This window comes from Giraffa tippelskirchi, chromosome 10 (genome assembly GCF_054371585.1).
Source record: "Giraffa tippelskirchi isolate mGirTip1 chromosome 10, T2T-mGirTip1v1.2.pri, whole genome shotgun sequence".
NCBI lineage: Eukaryota > Metazoa > Chordata > Mammalia > Artiodactyla > Giraffidae > Giraffa > Giraffa tippelskirchi.
Window position 1 is genome coordinate 68,078,432 of NC_137284.1, and position 25,635 is coordinate 68,104,066.

Consider the following 25,635-nt stretch of genomic DNA (forward strand, 5'->3'; position numbering starts at 1 on the left):
ACCTAGGACATCCATCGGAGAAGGCAATGGCACCCCGCTCCAGTACTCTTGCCTGGAAAATCCCATGAACGGAGGAGCCTGGTAGGCTACAGTCCATGGGGTCGCTAAGAGTCGGACACGACTGAGCGACTTCACTTTCACTTTTCCCTTTCATGCACTGGAGAAGGAAATGGCAAACCACTCCAGTATTCTTGCCTGGAGAATCCTAGGGACGGCGGAGCCTGGTGGGCTGCCATCTATGGGGTTGCACAGAGTCGGACACGACTGAAGCGACTTAGCAGTAGCAGTAGCAGGACATCCATCCCACATGTAGTGTCTCCAAGTACAGCCTTCTTCTCACCCGAGGTCACCTGTTTGCTGTTTTGTGTTTTTGTTTTTTTTTTAACCTGCCTTTTGCAAACACTGAAAGATAGGGAGATGTCATAAGACAGAGCTGGAATAGACAGAATTTAGGTTTTGCCTTGGGAGATTTGGTGAGGGTCTGGAGGGAAGACTCACATCCCTCCCCGCAGGGTTAGAAACGGCAGGCGAACAGTGTCAAGTCCCCAGATTGGCACAGCAAGGTGGATCCAGATCCCATCTTCTAGGATCATCCTGTTTGTGTTCATGCCTTTCCTACTGCCCTTGGGGGTGTCCCAGGTGGCGCTAGTTAGGGAAAGAACCCACCTGCCAGTGCGGGAGACAGGAGAGAGGCAGGTTTGATCCCTGGGTTGGAAAGACCGCTGGAGGAGGGCTTGGCAGCCCACTCCAGTATTCTTGCCTGGGGAATCCCCATGGACAGAGGAGCCTGGTGGGCCACAGGCCATGGGGTTGCAAAGAGTTGGACACGACTGATCGACTAAGCATAGCACATGTTTTCTGTGAGTAAACAGGTGTCTGGGTGACCTGAGGAAAAAAATTAACAAAATTTTAAACACAGCTTTCCCTAAGCTTTGAACTTTGACAGAAGTTGGACTTGGCTGGTTAAAAGTAACAAAAGGAATACTCTAGTTTTCTTCTGCATAATTGTTTTTAAAGGAAATATATTGAAAAATCTCAAATTCTTACTGTACACTTTTTTTTTTTCTATTCCTTTAGAGTTTAAAATGTTTCATTCTGGCCACAAATTTGATCTAAAATATTCGTGATTGTGGATCTTCTGTTTTGAATTTTAAGAGAAACTATCTAATACTAGTTGGATTCACAGAGACTTTTTGGTTCCTTCTTTTTTTAAAAAAAAATAAACCTAAGAGAGTGAGTGAAAAGTAAGAGGTTTGCATTTGGTCTTCACTTAGAATGTTTTTTTTTTTTTTTCCTTATCAAAGGATGACAGGTTCTCCAGCCACACCCAGGATGTCTCTTAAAAATATTGATAAAGCTGTCGCTACAGACACATTCTTAGGTGAAGGGAAATCAACACATTACTAGTGTTAGAATTTTGTTTTTTATAGAAAAAAAGATCTTTTCTTTGAGTACAAGGTCTAGCAAAATATTCGAAAGTGAGTACACGTAATAGCATTGATAGAAACTTTTAAAAGCAGTAACATTTTTTATTGGACTTTGCCAAACTCCTCTGAGACATTGTGACTCCCACAATGGGAGACGCCCAGATTAATTGGGTGGAGAAGTTTATAGACCATATTTTGGTGTAATAAAAAATGTTATTAAAGTATGTAGTTACTCAAAGTCAAGTCTTCTGAAGCATCTACTATTACTAGATTATAAAACAAGTACAGATTAAAAAGAAATGTGCCTCTAAATTTACCAGCAACTGCTATTGCCCAGAGGTTCTGAAAGGAAGGTTTTAAACCAGTGGAGGAACAACTGGTTAGTAGCTACTTATTACCTAATTATCATTTCTTTATTTTAACATCAAAAGAGTACATGAATCTAACCTGTATACATTTCAGTTGTTTATAGCCCTGCTCATACTCTTAAACTTCTTCAGTCAAATATTTTCTTTAATGTTTTAACTTGGTGTCATCAGAGTTCTCCAGAGAAATAGAACAAAAAGGATCTCTGTCTGTCGGTCTGTCTATTTATGGCAGGATTTATTTATCTCAAGGAACTGGCTTCCAGGATTGTGGAGGTTGCCAAGTTCAATATCTGCAGAGTAAGCCAGCAGGCTGGAGATTCAGGGAAGAGACGAAGATGCAGCTGGAGTCTGAAGACAGTATTGAGGCAGAATTCCCTCTTCTTTGGGGAACCTCGGTGTGTTCTCTTCAGACCTTCTACTAACTGGATGAGGCCCGGCCGTGTGATGGAGACTAATCTGCTTTACTCCCAGTCTTGTGTTGGATAGTCACTCAGTCGTGTCTGACTCTTTGTGGCCCCATAGACTGTAGCCCACCAGGCTCCTCTGTCCATGAAATCTTCCAAGCAAAAACACTGCAGCGAACTGCCAGCCCTTGTCTAGGGGATCTTCCCGATTCAGGGATCAAACCCCCATTTCTTATGTCTCCTGCACTGGCAGGAAGATTCTCTACCACTAGTGCCACCTGGGAGGTCCCTACAAGTCTACTAATTTAAATATTAACCTTATCAAAAACATACCTTCACAACAACATTCAGATTTGTATTTAACCAAATATCTAGGTATTTTGGCCTAGCCAAATTGATACATATAATTAACCATTGCAGTTGGCAATTATAAAACCATCTATTTAACCTCTGAAATTAGATTTTCTGAAGAGAGAATGGATCAACATTATAATGGGAAATGGAGGAATTTTACACAGGTTCTATGGCAGATAATTTTGGCTGCCTGTCCAACAGTTTTCTATTCTTAGAATTGTCAGATTTGGCAAACAAAGCTTGCCTAATTAAATTTGAATTTCAGGAAAGCAATGAGTAATTTTTAGTATAAGAATATCCCACATTTTGTATGGGGCTTACTTATGTAAAGTAAGTAACGTAAGAGCTTATATTACCAACCAGCTAGGCTGGTTAGGTGGATACAGTTTTGGCCAATGGAATACAATTAGAAGTCAAATAATTGATATTCTCAATTTTGCTGTTTGATCTTCATACTTTCTTAGTTATTATGTCTAAACAAAAATACAGTGCCTGGAGGAGGTGAGGCCATCTTGGGAGTATGAGAATGAGAAACAGGTATTAAAAACGGTAAGTGAAAATGAAAGTCACTCAGTCACATCTGACTCTTTGAGACTCCATGGACTATAGTCCGCCAGGCTCCTCTGTCCATAGAATTCTCCAGGCAAGAAACCTGGAGTGGGTAGCTGTTGCATTCTCCAGGGGATCTTCCCAACTCAGGGACCTAACCCAGGTCTCCCGTGTTGCAGGCAGATTCTTTACCATCTGAGCCACCAGGGCAGCCCTAAAAATGGCAAAGCAAAAGAGAAAAAGATCCTGCCTTCTTTATGAGATCCTGGGGTTGATACACCAGCCCTAAACTTCCCAGTTTAGAATTTCCTTTTATGTGAAAACATAAATTTTTTTCTGCAGTAGCCATTGTAGTCCCGTTTCTGTTAGGGACTACGTAGAAGCCCGGAAATTACAGATATCTGTGTAACCCTTGTAATCAAGGAATACTTTGGTTTGTTTCTATAACATATACCTTCATTTCCCCTCTTCTTGTCTATGAAAAACAATTCTTTCATCTCCTGGTTCCTGAGTAAATTTGGAGGGAGAATTGTCTGCAAGCCAGTCTTGAGGAAACAGGGGTATTTTTCCCCCTTGTATTCTGTGTACTTGTTTACACACATATGTGCTTCAGTCAACAACCAAAATAAGATGTGGTTTACACTGTAACGACCATGGAAACAAACAAAGGATTCTCTTTGTATCTGCACCAAACTGTGCCTGTAAATTCTGTTCCAAACTTTATTGCTCATTATCTGAATAGGTAAATTTAAGAAAGAAGAACACAGTCAGCTGCTTTTTCAACAGATATAGTATAAAAGTAGGGGTCATCTAATTCAGTAGGATTTAGATCAGGAGCCTGCACTTGGAATAAATGGGAAAAAGAAATACTGTTAATTATTTTTAGTAAATCAAGTAGTAGCTGGAAGTAAATCAGGTGTTGAGTGGCGTGGGTAAGTGAAAAAACGTTAAGTACCGGTATTTCTAATCTAAAAAAGTACTGCAGCTCTCTCATGAGAACTTATGGAGTTTATATTTATCTGGCATAAAATAAAGTAAGCATACTTTCAAAGATTCATTAAGAATCCAAACCCCTTTAAAGTCGTTATCATCTACACATCCTTAGCCTTCTGTTCACTTCAAAGGAATTTGTGAGTTCCAAGAGTTATCTGCAGCCAGCAGATGATTATGCCTGGTCCTTTGAGAACAATGAACAGGTAGAGGACATAGTGTTTGATTTTTATATTATCCAGTAAAGAAAACTGAACATGTTTTATATCTTTGTTTTTATTATAATCAAACTATCCAAACATTCTGAACCCTAATTTTTCAGAATAAAAAAATACAGTCAGAAATATAATCCATTTCTGAGGGATGTTGAAATAATCCTTTATGTAAAGAAAAAAATTCTTGCATGAGAAAAATAGATGGTTTATCATATGAATTATTTCACATTTTTCAGAATATAGGAAACATTTAAGTGAATGAAAGTATATTTGACAATAAGTTTATGAGTTCCATTCTGAAAATGAGATTAAAAAGCAATGTCTTAAAACCAGTTTGTCTTTTAGACAATGTATATTGACCATTTTACTTATTAATTGCCCTATTATATAAGTATGTTATAAAATTTTAGAAAATCCAAACTAAAAATGAAGGTAATTATATTTTTCACATGTTGATAGATTTACCATAATATTTTAGATTATAATTGTATTTACAACACAGTTTTAACTTATATGGAAAAAACTGTACTTAATACAATGATGTCTACTATGCATTACTGAGGTTATTTTGATTTTTTCCAGTTTTTTTGAGAAATGATTAATATACATAACTGTGTAAGTTTAAGGCATACTGCATGGTGGTCTGATTTACATGTTTTGTGAAATGATTATCACAGTAGGTTCAGCTAACATTTGTCTTATATGGATACAAATGAAAGAAAAAAGGAAAAAAAAATATTTCTCTTTGTGTTAATGCTTAGGATAACTCTCTTAACTTTTCTATATATCATACAGCAGTGTTAGCTATAGCCATTCATGTTGTAATTTACACCCCTAGTACTTCATTATCTTATAACTGGAAGTTGGTACCTTTTGAAACCCCTCACCACCAAACCCTAGCAACCACTGTTCAGTGAGTTCAGCTTTTCTAGATTCCACATGTAAGTGTGACCACATAGTATTTGTCTTTGTCTGACATTCCCCTTAGCATAGTACTTTCAAAGTCCATCTATGTTGTCACATAACAGTAGGAATTCCTCAATCTTTTTGGCTAAGTGGTTTTGCATTGTGTGTGTGTGTGTGTGTGTGTGTGTGTGTGTCTATACTTCTTTTTATCCATTCACCATTCACCTACTGATGGAGACAGATCTTTTCCTTGTCTTAGCTATTGTAAAAAAATGCAGCTGTGAACATGGGAGCACAGATGTTTTTTCAAGTTAATGTTTTCTTTTCCTTTAGGTATTTTACCAGAAGTAAAATTGCTTAATCATTTGGTAGTTCTATTTTTAATTTTTTGATGCTCCATACTGTTTTCTCTAGTGGCTGTACTAATTTACAATCTCACCAACAGTGCACAGGGGTTCCCTTTTCTCTGCTTCCTCACCAGCGTTTATTATCTCTTGTCTTTTTAATGATGGCCATTCTAACAGGCATGAAGTGACATCTCACTGTGGTTTTAATTTGCATTTCCCTAGGGACTAGTAGGGGGCTTCCCTGGTGGCTCAGACAGTAACTAATCTGCCTGCAATTTTGGAGACCAGGGTTTGATCCCTGGGTCTGGAAGATCCCCTGGGGAAGGGAATGGTGACCCACTCTAGTATTCTTGCCCAGAGAATCCCAAGGATAGAGGAACCTGGCAGCTACCGCCCATGGAGCTGCAAAGAGTTGGACTGGGAGATTAACACTAATGACTAGTAACCCTAAGCATCTTTTTATCTACCTGTTGGTTTTTCATATATCTTCTTTGGAAAAATGTTTATTCAGGGCCTTTGCCAATTTTCTAATTAGGTTTCTTTTTTTTTCCTTTCTTGTATAGAGTTGTATGAGTTCTTTACATATTTTGGATATTAGCCTCTTATGAGATACATGGTTTGTAAATATTTTTTCCCATTCTTTTGGTTGTATTTTCATTTTTTAAAAAAATTTATTTCTTTTGCTGTGTTTTTAGTTTGGTATAGTATCACTTGTTTATTTTTGATTTTGTTGCGTGTGCTTTAGATGCCATATCCAAAAATTCATTACTGAGACCCATGTTAAGGAGCTTTATTACTGTTTTCTTCTAGGAGTTTATGGTTTCAGTTCTATGTTTACAACTTTAATCCATTTCAAGCTGATTTTTGTGAGTGGTTTAAGATATAGGTTCTGTTTCATTCTTTTGCATGTGAATATCCAATTAGCCCATCACCATTTATTAAGAGAACACCTTTTCTCTAGTCAATATTCTTGGCTTCCTTGTCATATATTAGGTGACTATATCTTTAGGTTTATCTCTGCACTCTTCATTCTTTCGCATCAATTTATAGCCTTGGAGTACTCCTTTCCCAGTTTTGAAACAGTCGGTTGTTTCATGTCTGGTTCTAACTGTTGCTTCTTGACTTGCGTACAGATTTTGCAGGAGGCAGATAAGCTGGTCTGGTACTCCCATCTCTTTAAGAATTTTCCACAGTTTGTTGTGATCCACACAGCTTGTGTTGTCAATAAAACAGACAGAAGTAGATGTTTTTCTGGAATTCTCTTACTTTTTCTACAATCGAACGGATGTTGGCAATTTGATCTGTTTCCTTTGCCTTTTCTAAATCCAGCTTGTACATCTGGAAGTTCTCGGTCACATACTGTTGAAGCCTAGCTTGAAGGATTTTTAGCATTACCTTGCTAGCATGTGCAATTCTGTAGTAGTTTGAATATTCTTTGGCATTGCCCTTCTTTGGGACTTGAATGGACACCCTCTTCCTCCATGTACTTAAGCTAAAAAGCTAGGCTTATTTTTAACTTTTTTTTTCTTTCCAGTCCAACCCACCAGCTAATGTTTTGGCTCACCCTTTAAACTATACTCTGATCGAACCACTTGTCACATCTTCCATCATTCTCAACTCACCCAGGGCACTGCTATTTCTTACCTGGACTACTGCAGAACCTACCTGACTGGTCAGCCTACTTCCATATTTGCCCACCTACAGTGTGTTCTTCATATGCAATTTTAATCTATTTGCAATGTAAATCGAGTCATTTATTTTAGTCTCTTTACCAGTGCTTTCCGGAGACTTCCCTTGACATTCAGGACAAAAGCCAAAGTATTTTCAGTGACCTACAGGAACAAAACCTTGCCTGATTTCCTACCCTAAACCACTTGGCTTTAACTCACCTTGGATTTCTAGGGGTCTTAAGCAGGTCAAGGTTTGCCTGTATCTGGATCTTTGCAGCACTTTTCCTACCGTCTGGCACAAGCTTTTCTAAAACTTGCTCATGTCTGTTTCCTTTACATCTTCAGATTGCTTCTCAAATGTCACCTTATTGAGACATCTTTCCTCTATACATTTCTGTTCTCTTCCTACCTTGCTGAAATTATGATTCTTCAAAAATGTGATATATCACTACCAAAACCTTTATGATTTATATATTAAATAAGAGGGACACCTAATTTATCTTTCTCACACCTTATACAGATAGCACCTGGTACATAATTGACACTCAGTGAGTGCTTGTTTAATGAACAAATGAATCTGTTAACGCTGTGTGGCTTTGTAATTTTTAATGCATGCAGGAAATCAGTAGTGATTTCTTCTCATAATGTTATATCATAGGCAGTTTGAAATTGTATATTCCACTTGAATAGTTCTTGATTCTTTCTTCAGATATGTAATGAGATCTTTTTTGTGAGGTTTGTTGTTGAAAGGAGAGGCCCAGGCCACATCTAGGACTCTTGCTTTGGTCAGGTTTTTTTTTTAAACCTTTCTAAAAATCAGGGAGGCCGGGCGTGCTGTGATTCATAGGGTCTCAAAGAGTCGGACACGACTGAGCGACTGAACTGAACTGAAAAATCTTTTTATCTCACTTTTCATTTTTGAAGCAGGGATAACACTTCCTACCTGTTGAGATTAAATAGAGATAGAGAATATATTGAAAGGTATCTGTTACAGAAGCCAGTGAGTGTTGAGTTCTCATTACATGACAACCATTCTTACCATTGCTGCATGCTAGGCACAGCCTTCACATACTTTACATTGCATGCTTTTAAACAAAGAATAAATCCGGGCATGTGATGGATGTATAATAAAGTAAAAACTCACAGGGTCAGGGGTCTGAAGACCTGGCCTCTAGGACAAGCTCTGTCACTGTGACTGTGTTGCACAGCATGTGAAATCTTAGTTCTCTGACCAGGGGTCAAACCTGCCCCCCGCACCCCCACCCCCCCAGTGAAGTATAGAGTCCTAACCAGTGGACTGCCAGGGAAGCCCCTAATAGTATAATCTCTTTGATCCTTAGCATCTTCATATATAAAATGAGGCGAGAGGAGTGGGCATCAAGTGTGGGGAAGAACTGTATTATTTAAAATTCCCTAGGTCCCATTATAGTCTATAATTCCTGTAATTCTGTGTGTATGAAAAGCTATTCTCCAGTCTCAAACTGTGGAGGGTTTCTTTGGCAAAGTTCGCGTTTCTAGGTGAACATTTCTCAGTGTTCAGTGTGTATCTCTTCTTTGAGGGGATGTTGAGATAAGAGTGTGAGGTGGGAGCCACTGGTAAAAGAAACTGATGTTTTGAGAGTATTACCTGTATGTATTTTGGACGTCAATTCCAGTTTATCCAAGATGTTAACTATAATCAAGTATTGGAAGCAAAGGCAATTTGCCACCCTCCCAAGGCTTGATTTTGGAAAGAAGGCCAAATGTGATCTCTATATGTAAAGCTGATCATTTTGGTCATTAGTCATGTGTTAACAGAAGGGTCAAATTTAAGTCTTTTTCTTATGCTATTAACTAAGTCTCTTAGGGTGTTTCCCACATTTAAATTATTTATTTAATTGAACTCTGACAACCTCCTAAAATCAGCTGTGGTACACGGAATAATGGCCCCCCAAATTGTCCACATGGACACCACCAGATGGTCAACACCAAAATCAGATTGATTATATTCTTTGCAGCCAAAGATGGAAAAGCTCTATACAGTCAGCAAAAACAAGACTGGAAGCTGACTGTAGCTCAGATCATGAACTCCTTATTGCCAAATTCAGACTTAAATTGAAGAAAGTAGGGAAAACCACTAGGCCATTCAGGTATGACCTAAATCAAATCCCTTATGATTATACAGTGTAAGTGAGAAATAGATTTAAGGGACTAGATCCGATAGACAGACTGCCTGATGAACTATGGACGGAGGTTCGTGACATTGTACAGGAGACAGGGATCAAGACCATCCCCAAGAAAAAGAAATGCAAAAAAGCAAAATGGCTGTCTGAGGAGGCCTTACAAATAGCTGTGAAACGAAGAGAAGTGAAAAGCAAAGGAGAAAAAGATATTCCCATTTGAATGCAGAGTTCCAAAGAATAGCAAGGAGAGATAAGAAAGCCCTCCTCAGTGATCAGTGCAAAGAAATAGAGGAAAACAGCAGAAAGGGAAAGACTAGAGACCTCTTCAAGAAAATTAGAGATACCAAGGGAACATTTCATGCAAAGATGGGCTCGATAAAGGACAGAAATGGTATGGACCTAAGAGAAGCAGAAGATATTAAGAAGAGATGGCAAGAATACACAGAAGAACGGTACATAAAAGATCTTCATGACCCAGATAATCACGATGGTATGATCACTCACCTAGAGCCAGACATCCTGGAATGTGAAGTCAAGTGGGCCTTAGAAAGCATCACTATGAACAAAGCTAGTGGAGGTGATGGAATTCCAGTTGAGCTATTTCAAATCTGAAAGATGATGCTGTGAAAGTGCCGCACTCAATATGCCAGCAAATCTGGAAAACTCAGCAGTAGCCACAGGACTGGAAAAGGTCAGTTTTCATTCCAATCCCAAAGAAAGGCAATGCCAAAGAATGCTCAAACTACCGCACGATTGCACTCATCTCACATGCTAGTAAAGTGATGCTCAAAATTCTCTTAAGCCAGGCTTCAGCAATACATGAACCATGAAATTCCAGATGTTCAAGCTGGTTTTAGAAAAGGCAGAGGAACCAGAGATCAAATTGCCAACATCCGCTGGATCATTGAAAAAGCAAGAGAGTTCCAGAAAAACATCTATTTCTATTTTATTGACTATGCCAAAGCCTTTGACTGTGTGGATCACAATAAACTGTGGAAAATTCTGAAAGAGATGGGAATACCAGACCACCTGACCTGTCTCTTGAGAAACCTGTATGCAGGTCAAGAAGCAACAGTTAGAACTGGACATGGAACAACAGACTGGTTTCAAATAGGAAAAGGAGTACGTGAAGGGTATATATTGTCACCCTGCTTATTTAACTTATATGCAGAGTACATCATAAGAAATGCTGGGCTGAATGAAGCACAAGCTGGAATCAAGATTGCAGGGAGAAATATCAATAACCTCAGATATGCAGGTGACACTACCCTTATGGCAGAAAGTGAAGAAGAACTAAAAAGCCTCTTGATGAAGGTGAAAGAGGAGAGTGAAAAAGGTGGCTTAAAGCTCAACATTCAGAAAACGAAGATCATGGCATCTGGTCCCATCACTTCATTGGAAATGGATGGGGAAACAGTGGAAACAGTGGCTGACTTTATTTTTCTGGGCTCCAAAATCACTGCTGATGGTGATTGCAGCCATGAAATTAAAAGAAGCTTACTCCTTGGAAGGAAAGTTATCACCAACCTAGATAGCATATTAAAAAGCAGAGACATTACTTTGCTGGCAAAGGTCCGTCTAGTCAAGGCTATGGCTTTTCCAGTGGTCATGTATGGATGTGAGAGTTGGACTGTGAAGAAAGCTGAGCACCAAAGAATTTATGCTTTTGAACTGTGGAGTTGGGGAAGACTCTTGAGTGTCCCTTGGACTGCAAGGAGATCCAATCAATCCATCCTAAAGAGATCATTCCTGGGTATTCATTGGAAGGATGAATGTTGAAGCTGAAACTCCAATACTGTGGCCAGCTCATGCAAAGAGTTGACTCATTGGAAAAGACCCTGATGCTGGGAAGGATTGGGGGCAGGAGGAGAAGGGGATGACAGAGGATGAGATGGCTGGATGGCATCACTGACTTGACGGACATGGGTTTGGGTAACTCTGGGAGTTGGTGATGGACAGGGAGGCCTGGCGTGCTGCAATTCATGGGGTCGCAAAGAGTTGGACATTACTGAGCGACTGAACTGAACTGAGATTGTCCATCTCCTAATTCTTAGAATCTGTGAATATGTTATCTTGTGGGGCAGAAGGAACCTTGCAGATATGGATATAATTAAATTTAAGATTTTGAGCTGGAGATATCCTGGATTATCTGGGTGGGCCTGATGTAATCATAGGATCCTTGTAAAAGGAAGCAGGAGGTCAAGAGGAGAGAAGATGCTTGAAGAAAGAAGAGAAGGGGTCACAATCCCAGATATGTAGGTAGCCTCTAGAAGACAGAAAAGGCAAGGAGACAGATGACCTCCTAGGGCTTCCAGGAAGGAGCATAACCCTGTGGACTTACTTTATACTTCTGACTTCTAGGACTATAAATTAACAGATGCTTATTGCTTTACACCATAAAATTTGTGGTAATTCATTATACTAAGGAGCTCAAACCAGTCAATCCTAAAGGAAATCAACCCTGAATATTCATTGGAAGGACTGATGCTGAAGCTAAAGCTCCAATACTTTGGCCACCTGATGCAAAGAGCCAACTCATTGGGAAAGACCTTGATGCTGGGAAAGATTGAGGGCAAGAGGAGAAGGGGACAACAGAGGATGAGATGGTTTGATGGCATCACTGAATCAATGGACATAAGTTTGAGCAAACTTCAGGAGATAGGAAAGGAGAGGGAAGCCTGGTGTGCTGCGGTTCACGTGGTTGCAAAGAATCAGACATGACTGAGTGATTGAACAACAACAAATTCATTATAGCAGCAATAGGAAACTAATACATTTGTATTGTAAAAACAACTGTATGATGGAATTTTCATTAGAAAATCTCTCTACTAAGTTCATAATTGGTAGGTCAATTTAACAACTTTAGTTAAAAAATTTCAAAAATGTAATCATCTGAAAGTGCTAGCATATGTAACAAGTTATCTGCAGCTGTATTTAGCCACAGGGAAACCAACTAGAGTAACTTTTTATTGTGAGTTATTAACTTTTAAAATTAATTGTATTTTTATTGCAGTAAGAACATATAGTATGAGATCTAGCCTCCTAACACATTTTTAAAAGGTTTTATTGATACGTAGTTGATTTGCAATGTTGTGTTAGTTTCTGCGCTACAGCAAAGTGAATCTGTTACACATATACATATATCCATTCTTTTTAAAGATTCTTTTCCCATATAAGTCATTTCAGAGTTTTGAGAACATTTCCCTGTGCTATATAGTAGGTCTTTATTTGTTATCTATTTTATATATGTGTGTGATGTGTGTGTTAAGTTGCTCAGTTGTGCCTGACTTGTTGCGACCCCATGGACTGTAGCCTACCAGGCTCCTCTGTCCATGGAATTTTCCAGGCAAGAATACTGGAAAGGGTTGCCATTTGCTAATCCAGGGCACCTTCCTGACCCAGGGATTGAACTCTATCTCTTGTGTCTCCTGCATTGGCAGGCAGATTCTTCTGTGCTGAACCATGTGGGAAGCCATTTTATATACAGTAGTGTGTATATGTCAGTCCCAATCTCCCATCTTATCCTTCTCCTCTCCTTTCTCTCCTGGTAACCATAAATTTGTTTTCAACATCTGTGACAATTTCTGTTTTGTAAGTAAGTTCATTTGTATCATTTTTTTAGATTCCACGTGAAAGCAATACCATATGTTATTTGTCTTTCTCTGTCTGACTTACTGCACTTAGTATGATAATCTCTAGGTTCATCCATGTTGCTGAAAATGGCATTGTTTCATTCTTTTTTACGGTCGTGTAACATTCCATTGTATTTAAGTACCGTATGTTCTTTATATGTTCATCTGTTGATGGACGTCTATGTTGCTTCCTTGTCCTGGCTGCTGCTATGAGCTTTGGGGGTGCATGTATCTTTTTGAATTAGAGCTTTCTGGATATATGGCCAGGAATGGGATTGCTGGGTCATATGTTAGTTAATTTTTAGTTTTTTAAGGAACCTCTATGCTGTTCTTCATAATGGTTGTATCATTTTACATTCTCACTAACAATGTAGAAGGTTTTCCTTTTCTCCACACCCTCTCTAGCATTTGTTTATAGACTTTTTGATGATGGCCATTCTGACTAGTATGAGTTGATACCTCATTGTAGTTTTGATTTCATTTCTCTGATAATTAGTGAAGTTGAGCATCTTTTCATGTGCCAACACATTTAAAGTGTACAACATACAATGTTGTACAGCAGATCTCTAGACTATTCATCATGCATAACTGAAACTTTATGCCTTTTGAATAGCAATTCCCCATTTCCCTCTATTCCCAGCCCCTGGCAACCACCATTCTACTTTCTGCTTCTAGGACTTAGATTATTCTCAGTATGTGTATGAGGGTGCATGCTCAGTTGTGTCTGCCTCTTTGCGACTCCATAGACTATATGTAGCCTGTTAGGCTCCTCTGTCCATGGAATTTCCCAGGCAAGAATATTGGAGTGGGTTGTCATTTTCTTCTCCAAGGGATCTTCCCCATTCAGGGATCAAACCTGCATGTCCTGTGTCTCCTGCATTGGCAGGAGGATTCTTTACCACTGTGCCACCTGGGAAGCCCAGTTCTACTTATACTACTTAATATAAGTGAAATCATGCAATAACTGTCCTTCTGTGACTGGCTTATTTCACTTAACATAACACTCTGAAGTTTCATACATATTGTTGCATATGGTAGGATTTCCTTCATTTTATGGTTGGATAACACGTCTGCTGTGTTAAAAACAGAGACGTTACTTTGCCAACAAAGGTCTGTCTAGTCAAAGCTATGGTTTTTCCAGTGGTCATGTATGGATGTGAGAGTTGGATTATAAAGAAAGCTGAGCGCCAAAGAATTGATGCTTTTGAACTGTGGTGTTGGAGAAGACTCTTGAGTGTCCCTTGGACTGCAAGGAGATCCAACCAGTCCATCCTAAAGGAGATCAGTCCTGGGTGTTCATTGGAAGGACTGATATTGAAGCTGAAACTCCAATACTTTGGCCACCTGATGCGAAGAGTTGACTCACTGGAAAAGACCTTGATGCTTGGAAAGATTGAGGGCGGGAGGAGAAGGTGATGACAGAGGATGAAATGGTTGGATGGCCTCACTGACTCAATGGACCTGAGTCCGGCTAAACTCCGGGAGTTGGTGATGGACAAGGAAGCCTGGTGTGCTGCAGTCCATGGGGTCACAAAGAGTCAGACATGACTGAGCGACTGAACTGAACTGAACATATCTGCCTTTTTGAGGACTGGTTATTTTGGGATAGAGATTCCAGATATTGTATATTAGATTGATGAGAGGGTTGATCTTTCCATAGGATTCCCTCTGTGGTGGTTTGAATTTATGTCCACAACCCTCAAAGGGTTGATCCTAAGAGTCCTCCTGCAAGTGTGTGTTGGGCTACCTGACTTGCTTCTAATGAAAAGAATATTGAACAAACGACAATACGTGGCTTTTAGGGACTAGGCAGTAAAGGCATTGCCCTCTCCTGTGTACTCGCTCTAGGGGAAATTTTCGTCCATATGACGAGAGTGATCACACCGTCCCATGAGGATATCCAGGTCGTCAGGAGCTGAGGCCTCCTGCCATGCGGAGGAGCCACTTTAGAAATGGATCTTTCAGCCCCAGCAGGGCCTTTAAATGACTGAAACCCATGGTGGAGGTTGGAATTACAAGCTCCTAAGAGACCCTGAGCCAGAACCATTCAGGTGTGAAACTTCTCTCATGACCCTCAGAAAATGTGTGAGGTAATAAATGCTTATTGCTTAGAGTTGTTAATACTTGAGGTCATTTGTTATACACTAATAGAAAGCAAGGTTTCCCTGGTGGCTCAGATGGTAAAGAATCTGCCTGGAATGCAGGAGACCCAGGTTGGATCACTGGGTTGAGAAGATCCCCTGGAGGAGGAAATGGCAACCCACTCCAGTATTCTTGCCTGGAAAATTCCATGGACAGAGGAGCCTGGCAGGCTACAGTCCACGGGGTTGCAAAGAGTTGGACACAGCAGCGACTAACACAATAGAAAACAAATACACTCTTTTATGTTAGTTTTCCTGAGGTATATAATATTGTTATATAAAGAAAGAAAACTGTCCTAATATTGTTGAGAAGCTTTACTTTTTTCTTTTGTTTTTTAAACAATAGAATGAAAGTGATCCAGACTGGATCATGCTTTCTATTTAGAGAGGTGAAAGAGTGAGAAATCACATGCTTTGAAAATTCTTTTGAGAGACAAACTAAAGTATTCACAGGAAACTGACTAATGGGGGTTAAAGGGTAAAAGGAAAAAAAGAAGCATTTCTTCTGCCCCTTTTATTCCCAGTCTGTCCTACTCATTAACATCGTTTACTCTCACAGTTCACAGTCGGGTCATATAATTAGAGAAGGATTAAACTCTCTCTATTGGAGAAGATGGTTAATTTAAACTAGTTGGAAACCACTTAAAGAAAACCACTGAAAGACTCTAAGGGATGGAATCTAGATAAACTAAAAAAGAGTGCAAATGTGACCAAAAACCAGAATGATAAGTCTATACCAGAACTGATGCCAAATTGTCTAGAACTTATGGCAGACAATATTTGTTATTTATAAGTTTGCCTGAGTTTATAATGCTGTTTTGCATGGCTGCCAGTGTGTGAATTTTTTATTCTTCATTGACAGGGCATCATAATTTATTTCAGATAGTGTAACTAGAGTTAATAAGACTGAATTATTTAAGCAAAAAGCAATTGCCTAGATCGTCTCACTCTTTTTGTAGTTACTTTTTTAATTAATTTATTTTTTATTGAAGGATGATTGCTTTACAGAATTTTGCTGTTCTCTGTCAAACCTCAACATGAATCAGCCATGGGTATACATATATCCCCTCCCTTTTGAAACTCCCTCCCATCTCCCTCCCCATCCTACTCCTCTAGCTTGATACAGATCCCCTGTTTGAGTTTCCTGAGTCATACAGCAAATTCCCGTTGGCTGTCTATTTTATATATGGTAATGTAAGTTTCCATGTTACTCTTTCTATACATCTCACCCTCTCCTCCCCTCTCCGCATGTCCATAAGTCTATTCTCTATGTCTGTTTCTCCATTGCTGCCCTGTAAGTAAATTCTTCAGTACGATTTTTGAGTATCCACAGGTTTACCACCCAATAGGGACCTAGACATGTCTCTCTTGACACATAGAGCAACTTAAAATTTATGCTTGGAAAGAGGTAGCAGTGATAGCTTACCACCCGTAGCAGTGATAGCTTACCACCTGTAGCAGTGATAGCTTACCATCCCTGAAACTCACGTAATTGTCATCAGAGTAACTGAATGACGCTGAGAAAACTCTCACTATCCTCAGTGTAGGTATCTAACTGCAGAAATAGATAATCTTTATTCTTCTTTGTTGCTTTGTTGAGTTCAAGTCCTCAAGTAAACATAGAGGTCTTACGATAAAAGAAAAGTCTCTGTGAGAAAAGCCTGACATGAGAGTTGACCTAGAGGTCAGACCTTCAACAGAATGGGTGTTACTCATGGTCCTTTATCTGCAACAGTGTGATTCCTCTGGCTGTGACAGGAACAAGTGACAGGTATGAATATGGCCTCTCTCTCCTTTTCACTGAGTGTAGACAACACAGGTCCTGGGTTTCCAATGAGAAGTCCCCTCCTAGAGGCTGTCTAGCTCCTGCAAGTTAGTTTACAGCTCCATCCGCAAGCAAATCTTTGAAGGGCCTTCCTTCAACCCCCAATCTGTCTCTGGGCCTCTTCAGTCATTTTATAATAAATAGCTTTATAGTGTGAAAGCAAAAGCAGATGGGTGGAGGGTGGAGGACATTGGGGAGGGGGTGGTTTTGTCATCAATTCAGGCAGCCACAGTTGCTGCACTTCGAAAGTGCAGTGACAGGTCTGGGAGAAGACTGAAAAGCTAGGGGAACATTCCCAGTACTGAAAATGCATGAGAAACAAATCTGGCTGACCACCGAGACACTGTGAATGCCAGATCACATAAAATCCCTGCATTACTTTATTGAAAGACCTTAGGGAGCAGCTGTTTCCTCTAATTCATTCATATTGTGGCTGGGGGCTTAGGTTAAAGGTTATTACTCCATTCCCCTTATTCAAACCTACCTGTCTCCTCTCTGAGCAGATTGCCAGAATGGAAGAAAATAAACCTCATTTTAGTGAAAGCACAACAGATTTACTGCTACTTTCCAGTCTATTTATCTCACTTAAAGAACAAAGAAAAGACTGTAGTAAATGACCATCATTTCCCCTTAGAGAGAAAATGAAAAGAAATGTAAGAATGCCTGTTTTTGCTAGAATTTATACTGTAATTTGGCCACCTGATGTGAAGAACTGACTCATTTGAAAAGACCCCGATGCTGGGAGAGATTGAAGGCAGGAGGAGAAGGGGACAACAGAGGATGAGATGGTTGGATGGCATCACCGACTCTGTGGACATGAGTTTGAGTGATCTCTGGGAGTTGGTGATGGACAAGGAAGCCTGGCATGCTGCAGTCGATGGGGTCGCAAAGAGTCGGACATGACTGAGTGACTGAACTGATACTGTAGTTATATTGGACCAAAATATTAAGAGTTAAATACATGTTTTTATCAAGTTTACATGCACTTCCCTAATGTCCTTACTTGAAGATTTTTCTACTTAAAAATTCTTTGACTTTCTCCAGTTTTGTTAAAAAAAAAAAATTCTTCCTACATTCAACATACCTACCACCATAGGTTCCTGTCTAGAGGACACACATCCACATATATCTGAGAAAGAAAACAAGTAGGAGATCTCAGATTTGGAGCAAGACATTAGAAATATCTTATGTCACAGTGGTATAACTGAGCAAATACAGATATTTTAACCTAAAAATAAATTTTAAAAAAAGCTAATGTCTTTTTTCTTAACTGATTTGACCAATTATTCAGTCAAAATAATTGAGCCAAGCTCTGTTGCCAATATTTATAGTTTAAAAAACAAACCAACCTTCTATGAGAATATTTCATCTTGTATAAGAATTTTATTTGATTGACCTAGAAAACACAGCCCTTGTCTTAAACAACTTTCTGAACATTTCTCCTTGAATAATACTTAAGTAACTTGGCATGGTTCACTATTAACACCCTTCTGTCTCTTTGCTCACCACTCCTCATTATATGGATTTTTAAATTTATATTGTTACTTACTTGTCATTTTGTAAATTCATCTAGTTGAAATAATCAGCCCAATTTTGTTTTCTATCCTGATTGGCATCAAGGGAGGGCAGCTCATGGTTTCATGCCGAATTGCACTAACGGGGGAACAAATGATGACCTCTGCCTTGCCAAGCTTTTTTTTCCTTAATGTGACTCAGTCATGTCCAACTCTTTGGGACCCAATGGACTGTAGCCTGCCAGGCTCCTCTGTCCACGGGGGTTCTCCAGGCAAGAATACTGAAGCAGGTTGCCAAGCCCTCCTCCAGGGTATCTTCCCAACCCGGGAAAGATGTATATGTCTCCTGCATTGGCAGGCAGGTTCTTTACCACTAGCAGGTACTTTACCACTACCATTGCCTGGGAAGCCCCCACCCCTCATTATAGATGACATCATTGGTTTGGTCACTGTTTCTTAGCTGCATGGATGTAGGCATATTTGTGAGATAAAGGATGGCATAAGTAACCGAAGACCATGAATGCAGGTGGAACTGGCAGAAGAAATAAAGCACTACTCATAGCCCCTTCAGAAGATTTCCTGTGAGATAGGACAGCTGTGTGACTTAGCACATACGCACATTAAGGAGCTGTGTGAGGGAAGAAAAAACAGCAGCAAACTAACCATTGTTAACAAACGGATATACTCATTTTGATCAAAGGTATCAGTAGCCATTAGGGTAAACAGTGTGGTTCTAATAATGTTAGCCTTTCAGTTGGCAGTTTCATTGAAACATTAAGCATTGTGTTTTATATAAAGATGCTTTGCTTCTAATAGGTTTGGCCCTCTTGGCTGCCTTGGTCCACAAAGCTTGTTCCCCCATCAGCTAGATATCACAGGTTGTATTCTCTGGGTAGCAGATGCTGGAGTGGAGTTCAGTGGCTAGTGGGATGTTTATCAGGGAGCACTGTGGAATCTACATCTGTATGAGAGAGAAGAAGGAAGTGGGACTGGGTAGAAGGAGAGACTCAACTGCTCTGCAGACCTGAACAGCAATCTTGGTTGATTCCAAGGGGAGATATGAAATTAAAATGTCTTTCAGCATTATCTCAGTTTGGAACAAAACAGTCTGGTCTTTTTTCCCTTGTGTCAACTGTTGCATCTTGCCTCCTGGGAAGGGCAAGATCTAATCTTGAGGTGGGAGGCACCTCTTTGCAGTGTCTGAAGGGGCTGAGCACTGAAGGTGTCTAAAGACAGCTGGGCAATAAACCCTTTCTTGAAGTGACATCTGGGTGGCTGAACTTTTCATCCGTTATACCAATTCAGAGACTTTCAAAGACTTTTTACCATTGTCCACAGTAAGAAAATTTTCTACGTTACTATCCAGGCATGTGTATACATGCATCACACATGAAGAAAACAAAAGTTTTATAAAGTAATATTTTAACATTTGCCCATTGTATGTGGTACTCTCTGACAATCTCTATTTCAATTTGTTTTCTTTCAATCCATCCTGTATTATTCTATTCTCCTTCACTTTTAAAAACGCTGTTTATAAAATACTAATTTGATTTTAAGACTCTCTATTCAATTACAACATGCAATTTGAAAACTGTGGAATTAGATTGATTGTGGAAATCAGCCAATTACTGGTGAGCAGGTTCTCCAGCATAAGTAGAATGGGCTTGTGTTCCACGATGTGATTGGATTATTTTCATTTCCAGGAAACCAGAAAAGGAGAGGTGAGGTTTGCTGATCTGTGGGCTCCAGAGACAGGGTGTGGTTCATCACAAATCTCTAAATACTTGAATGCCTGGTTCCAGTGGGGTGTCATTTGTGATTACTTGTTCTAACAGTATGAGCTCCAGGCAAGATTTTTCAAAGAAGGAGGGTTAATTACTGGGGATACAATAGTAACTGTCAGTGAGAACCATCATTCCCATTTACTTATAGAGTTTTAGAATGAGGTTAGCTATAAACACTTCATTTTTTCTGGACAGTGGATGCCTATGATCAGTTTTGTGTTGTAACTTTCACATGTGAGGAATTACTGGAAGAAATGTTTGGTGTCATTGGTATATGTCATTTGGTATAGCCTGTTTTGTTTTGAAATATACACAGTAAATGCTTGAATAATATAGTATGGCTATAAATTAGACTCCATTTTTAGACAAAGATATGAAAAAGATCACAAACAGAGTGAGATAGATTTCAAGAAGATGACAAATCAACAATTGTTTTTTCTTCGGGACAACAACAGCAGCAGACCAAAAATATACCCTGGTTTTTAATCCCTGGTTGGGGGGTTAAGAGCACATGATGCACACTGTCTGATTAAATAAATAAATACAAATAAAAAATAAAAAGCTGCAGAATAAATCTATATCAAAGTCAGATATACATTTATAGTATATCAAAATACAAGTTGAAAATTGGGTTATCACTGATCACATTTCCATATTTCGCATTGTTGCTGTTTATGAGATGAGTATATTATATATCTAAAAAATCATTTATTACTGTTGCAAGTCTTTGGAAATTCTCACATGATATATGTGTTATATATCAGTTATCTGTTAATAAATCCAGAAGTCAGGTTTAAGTAAGTCAAAGTAATAAGTGTGTATATACACTGAAGAAGAGTTGAGATTTAAGTCAAACAAAGATCTGGAAACCAGTGGAAAGAACATGTTTTATAGATATATTTCACATCAGTTACATCAATTATATGTAATAGTGAAAGGATAAATATATATATTTATATATAAAGCAATGCATGACTATTTTCAAGCATTATCACATCTAAAAAATGTAGTATGTTTTCTAAAGATGATATCAGACTATCTTTGATTTGGCAAGATATATCCACTCACGAACTTCAAATATTCACTTCAGGTGTTACTGAAGTGTAGTACTGGTGTACTAACAACAATAGTTTTACAAAAAGGGAAAAAGATTTGTAAAGGACAGACTTTAAAAAGTCATTATTAGCCCAGTTACCTCAAAATAGTACAAGAAATTAAGTGACTGACCTCATTAAACAGTTCACCTCACACCATTTTATTCTCAGGAAATTAGCTCTGAAGCATGTTAGAGGACAAATTTAACTTCAGCATTAGAGATGAAAAATGAACCAGAAAATGTGTTAAGAAGCTGATGAAGACACCAGAAAGGGTAAAATACAATCACATTCAATTCAATTCAATTCAGTCGCTCAGTCGTGTCCGACTCTGCGACCCCATGGACTGCAGCATGCCAGGCCTCCCTGTCCATCGCCAACTCCCAGAGTTTACTCAAACCCATGTCCATTGAGTCGGTGATGCCATCCAACCATCTCATCCTCTGTTGTCCCCTTCTCCTCCTGCCTTCAATCTTTCCCAGTATCAGGGTCTTTTCAAGTGAGTCAATTCTTTGCATCAGGTGGCCAAAGTGTTGGAGTTTCAGCTTCAGCATCAGTCCTTCCAATGAATATTCAGGACTGATTTCATTTAGGGTGGACTGGTTGGATATCCTTGCAGTCCAAGGGACTCTCAAGAGTCTTCTCCAAAACCACAGTTCAAAGGCATCAATTCTTCAGCGTTCAGCTTTCTTTATAGTCCAACTGTCATATCGATACATGACTACTGGAAAAAACATAGCTTTGACTAGACGGACTTTTGCTGGCAATGTCTCTGCTTTTTAATATGCTGTCTAGGTTGGTCATAACTTTTCTTCCAAGGAGCAAGCGTCTTTTAATTTCATGGCTGCAGTCACCATCTGCAGTTATTTTGGAGCCCAAGAAAATAAAGTCTGTCACTGTTTCCACTCTTTCCCCATCTATTTGCCATGAAGTGATGGGACCAGATGCCATGATTTTAGTTTTCTGAATGTTGAGCTTTAAGCCAACATTTTCACTCTCCTCTTTCACTTTCATCAGGAGGCTGTTTAATTCTTCTTCTCTTTCTGCCATAAGGGTGGTGTCATCTGCATATCTGAGGTTATTGATATTTCTCCTGGCAATCTTGATTCCAGCTTTTGCTTCATGCAGCCCAGTGTTTCTCATGATGTACTCTGCATAAAAGTTAAATAAGCAAGGTGACAATATACAGCTTTGATGTACTCCTTTCCCTGTTAGGCGCCAGAGAATCACATTATCTATATATTACACATACAAATGAAATTTCAGTGTTTAAATTTCTTCTGTAATGTCTTTCATATTTCTGTGACCTTGGTTGTACAGTGGTTTTTATATCTCTTTGAACTTGGTTGTCATAATACTTCTGGGTCTCATCTTTCTTTATCTGTGAAATGGGGCAACATTTTAAAATGTATGTTCTGTTGTACACTACTGTTTTTTTCAGATATATTGATTATTAAACATATGAGTTTTGTTGGCAAAAAGAAACTATATAAAGATTATAATATAGTACATATAGATTACATATAGCTTATAAAAAACTATATGAAGATTTTCAGAATATTTTTGGGCTCCAAAATCACTGCAGATGGTGACTGCAACCATGAAATTAAAAGACACTTACTCCTTGGAAGAAAAGTTATGACCAACCTAGACAGCATATTAAAAAGCAGAGACATTACTTTGCCAACAAAAGTCCGTCTAATCAAAGCCATTGTTTTTCCAGTAGTCATGTATGGATGTGAGAGTTGGGCCATAAAGAAAGCTTAGCACTGAAGAATTGATGCTTTTGAACTGTGGTTTTGGAGAAGACTCTTGAGAGTCCCTTGAATGGCAAGGACATCCAACCAGTCAGTCCTAAAGAAAATCAGTCCTAAGTATTCATTGGAAGGACTGATGCTGAAGCTCTAATACTTTGGCCACCTTATGTGAAGAGCTGACTCATTTGAAAAGACCCTGATGCTGGGAAAGATTGAAGACAGGAGGAGAAGGGGACAACAGAAGATGAGACGGTTGTATGGCATCACTGACTCAATGGACATGAGTTGGAGTAAGCTCCAGGAGTTGGTGATGGACAGGGAAGCCTGACGTGCTACAGTCCATGGGGTCTCAAAGAGTTGGACATGACTGAGCAACTGAACTGAACTGAAATGTTAAAATTGAGATTCTAATTGACACTCCTCATTTCTCAGTGGAATCAACTGGGAACAGACAACCAGGAAGTATTTGAGGGGTATAACACATTGCAAAATTATGTATTGTTATTTTAACCATCTATCATTACTACTGAAAAAGAGATTAGTTGTTCTGTTAGTGAGTCAATGAATTACCATTTTCATATATGAATACAATTTCAGCTCTTAGTTTATCTGAGACATTTGTTTAATGATGATATGGGGAAGTGAAGTGAAGTTGCTCAGTAGTGTCCGACTCTTTGCGACCACATGGACTGTAGCCTACCAGGCTCCTCTGTCTATGGGATTTCCCAGGCAAGAGTACTGGAATGGGTAGCCATTTCCTTCTCCAGGGGATCTTCCCAACCCAGGGATTGAACCCGAGTCTCCCGCGTTGTAGGCAGACGCTTTACCATCTGAGCCACTAGGGGAGGAGTGTTTATTTTAATGTCTTTTGAGATGTTTTTCCTGATATTAGACAGAATGGAAATCAAGACTTTTTACATCTTCTGGAGGAAAGATGTAGTAGGTATATTGGAATGTATGTATTCCAAAATAATTCTAGAAAGCAAAGGCAGATTTAAATTTTGATACCAACTTAAAATGGTATTTATAATTATTGTCTTCTATTCTCTGATTATGTATTGATATTATCAAAATATGTATTATATTTTGATATTGATATTGACATTTTGAAGGGTCTACCATGCTCTTATGCATGCTTCATTCAGAATATGCACATTTGGTCTTCACCAATTTGTTCAGAAATGATGAAAGATGAATCAGATTTTAGCATTTGATCGTATTTTCTATTGTAGTTGAAGTGTTGAGACTAAATGGGCTGCTAGTGAGTGTAGAGAAAGAAAACACAGGACCTGGGACTGTGTCTGAGCATAGAGTCTGTTGAAGACACTCTACTTAAAAATAAAACCCATTAAACAAGTGACAAAGTGGTATTCAGAGACAAAGGAAGAAAAACAAAATAGGGTTGCACAGTTCTAAAGGAGAAGAGCATTTTCACACTTATGGTTTGGGAGATGGAAGATAGAAGATATTGGAAATGGCTGGCATCCAGGAGCCAGACATTTGAAGTCACAGTGTAAACTTCGGAAGGTCTAAAAGAAATAAACGTGAATAACGTGGGGCTGGCTATAGGTGGTTGGCTGTTGGTATCGGAGCTACATGTGAACCTACTCCTCAGACACCTGGCTCCAATTCCCTAGCTGCGCTGGGCTTAGGTAGGACTCAGTCCAGGAGGAACTGGACCGGAAGCCAAAGGAGACACTCAGTTATGTTTGGGACAGTGTGGAAACTCAATAACTGGATGCAGGGCTGATGCTGGGGCTAGGTGAAAGGAATGTGACTGAATACAAGTTACTAGAAAGAGAATGTCATCACAGCAGAGCTAATGACAAAATGGATTTGATGCTCACTCGAGAGCTCTGTGGAGGTTATTTACGTTTCCCATGTTTAGGGTCCTGATTGATCCCTGAAGTTTGGATTAGACTTGAACAAGTGGAAATTGAATGCTTAGCAAATAGTAGATGCTCAATAAATATTTGCTAAAGAAATGAATGAATTGTAAGATCTTAGATCTAGAGAATGTAAGTCTTCCATTCACAGCCAAATAACTCCAAAGTTATCAATTTATAATAGTGTTTTCCAAAACTATTACAATATTGTAAAGTAAAAAAAAAAAGAAAATCTAATTTCCTAGGATATGTCTTAAGATCAAAGAGTGTTTTGACCAAGTAAGTTAGGCAACTGCAGAGTTAAATGAAATTAACTCATTTCTATATTACAAGACTTCATAAGGATTTCTGAAAGATAAGTGTTATGTAGACATTTTTAAGTTTACTTGACCACAGAACCCTCTCTCCAACAACCACTTTTCTTTTCCTAAGTATCCCCTGGACTAGTATTATGAAAAACAGGTATTTGGACGTGTTGAAATCCACGTGTAAAAATCAATTGATGGACAAAGAGATCAATGGATTTGGTGATATTGGGGTATCCTTTCTTAGGATATCCTTTTATAGGAGTTTCAAAGATTTCAATAGCAGACATTGAAAGAAGTAGGTA

At 39.0% G+C, this 25,635-nt stretch overlaps 1 long non-coding RNA gene across 1 annotated transcript; it reads left to right on the forward strand.

The window, feature by feature from the left end:
* Positions 1-14,190: 14,190 nt before the first annotated feature.
* LOC145524028 (uncharacterized) lies at positions 14,191-25,257 on the forward strand. Its single transcript, XR_014067037.1, has 2 exons — positions 14,191-15,237; positions 23,907-25,257. It is a non-coding gene; the product is annotated as an uncharacterized LOC145524028 (long non-coding RNA).
* The last annotated feature ends 378 nt before the right edge of the window (positions 25,258-25,635 follow it).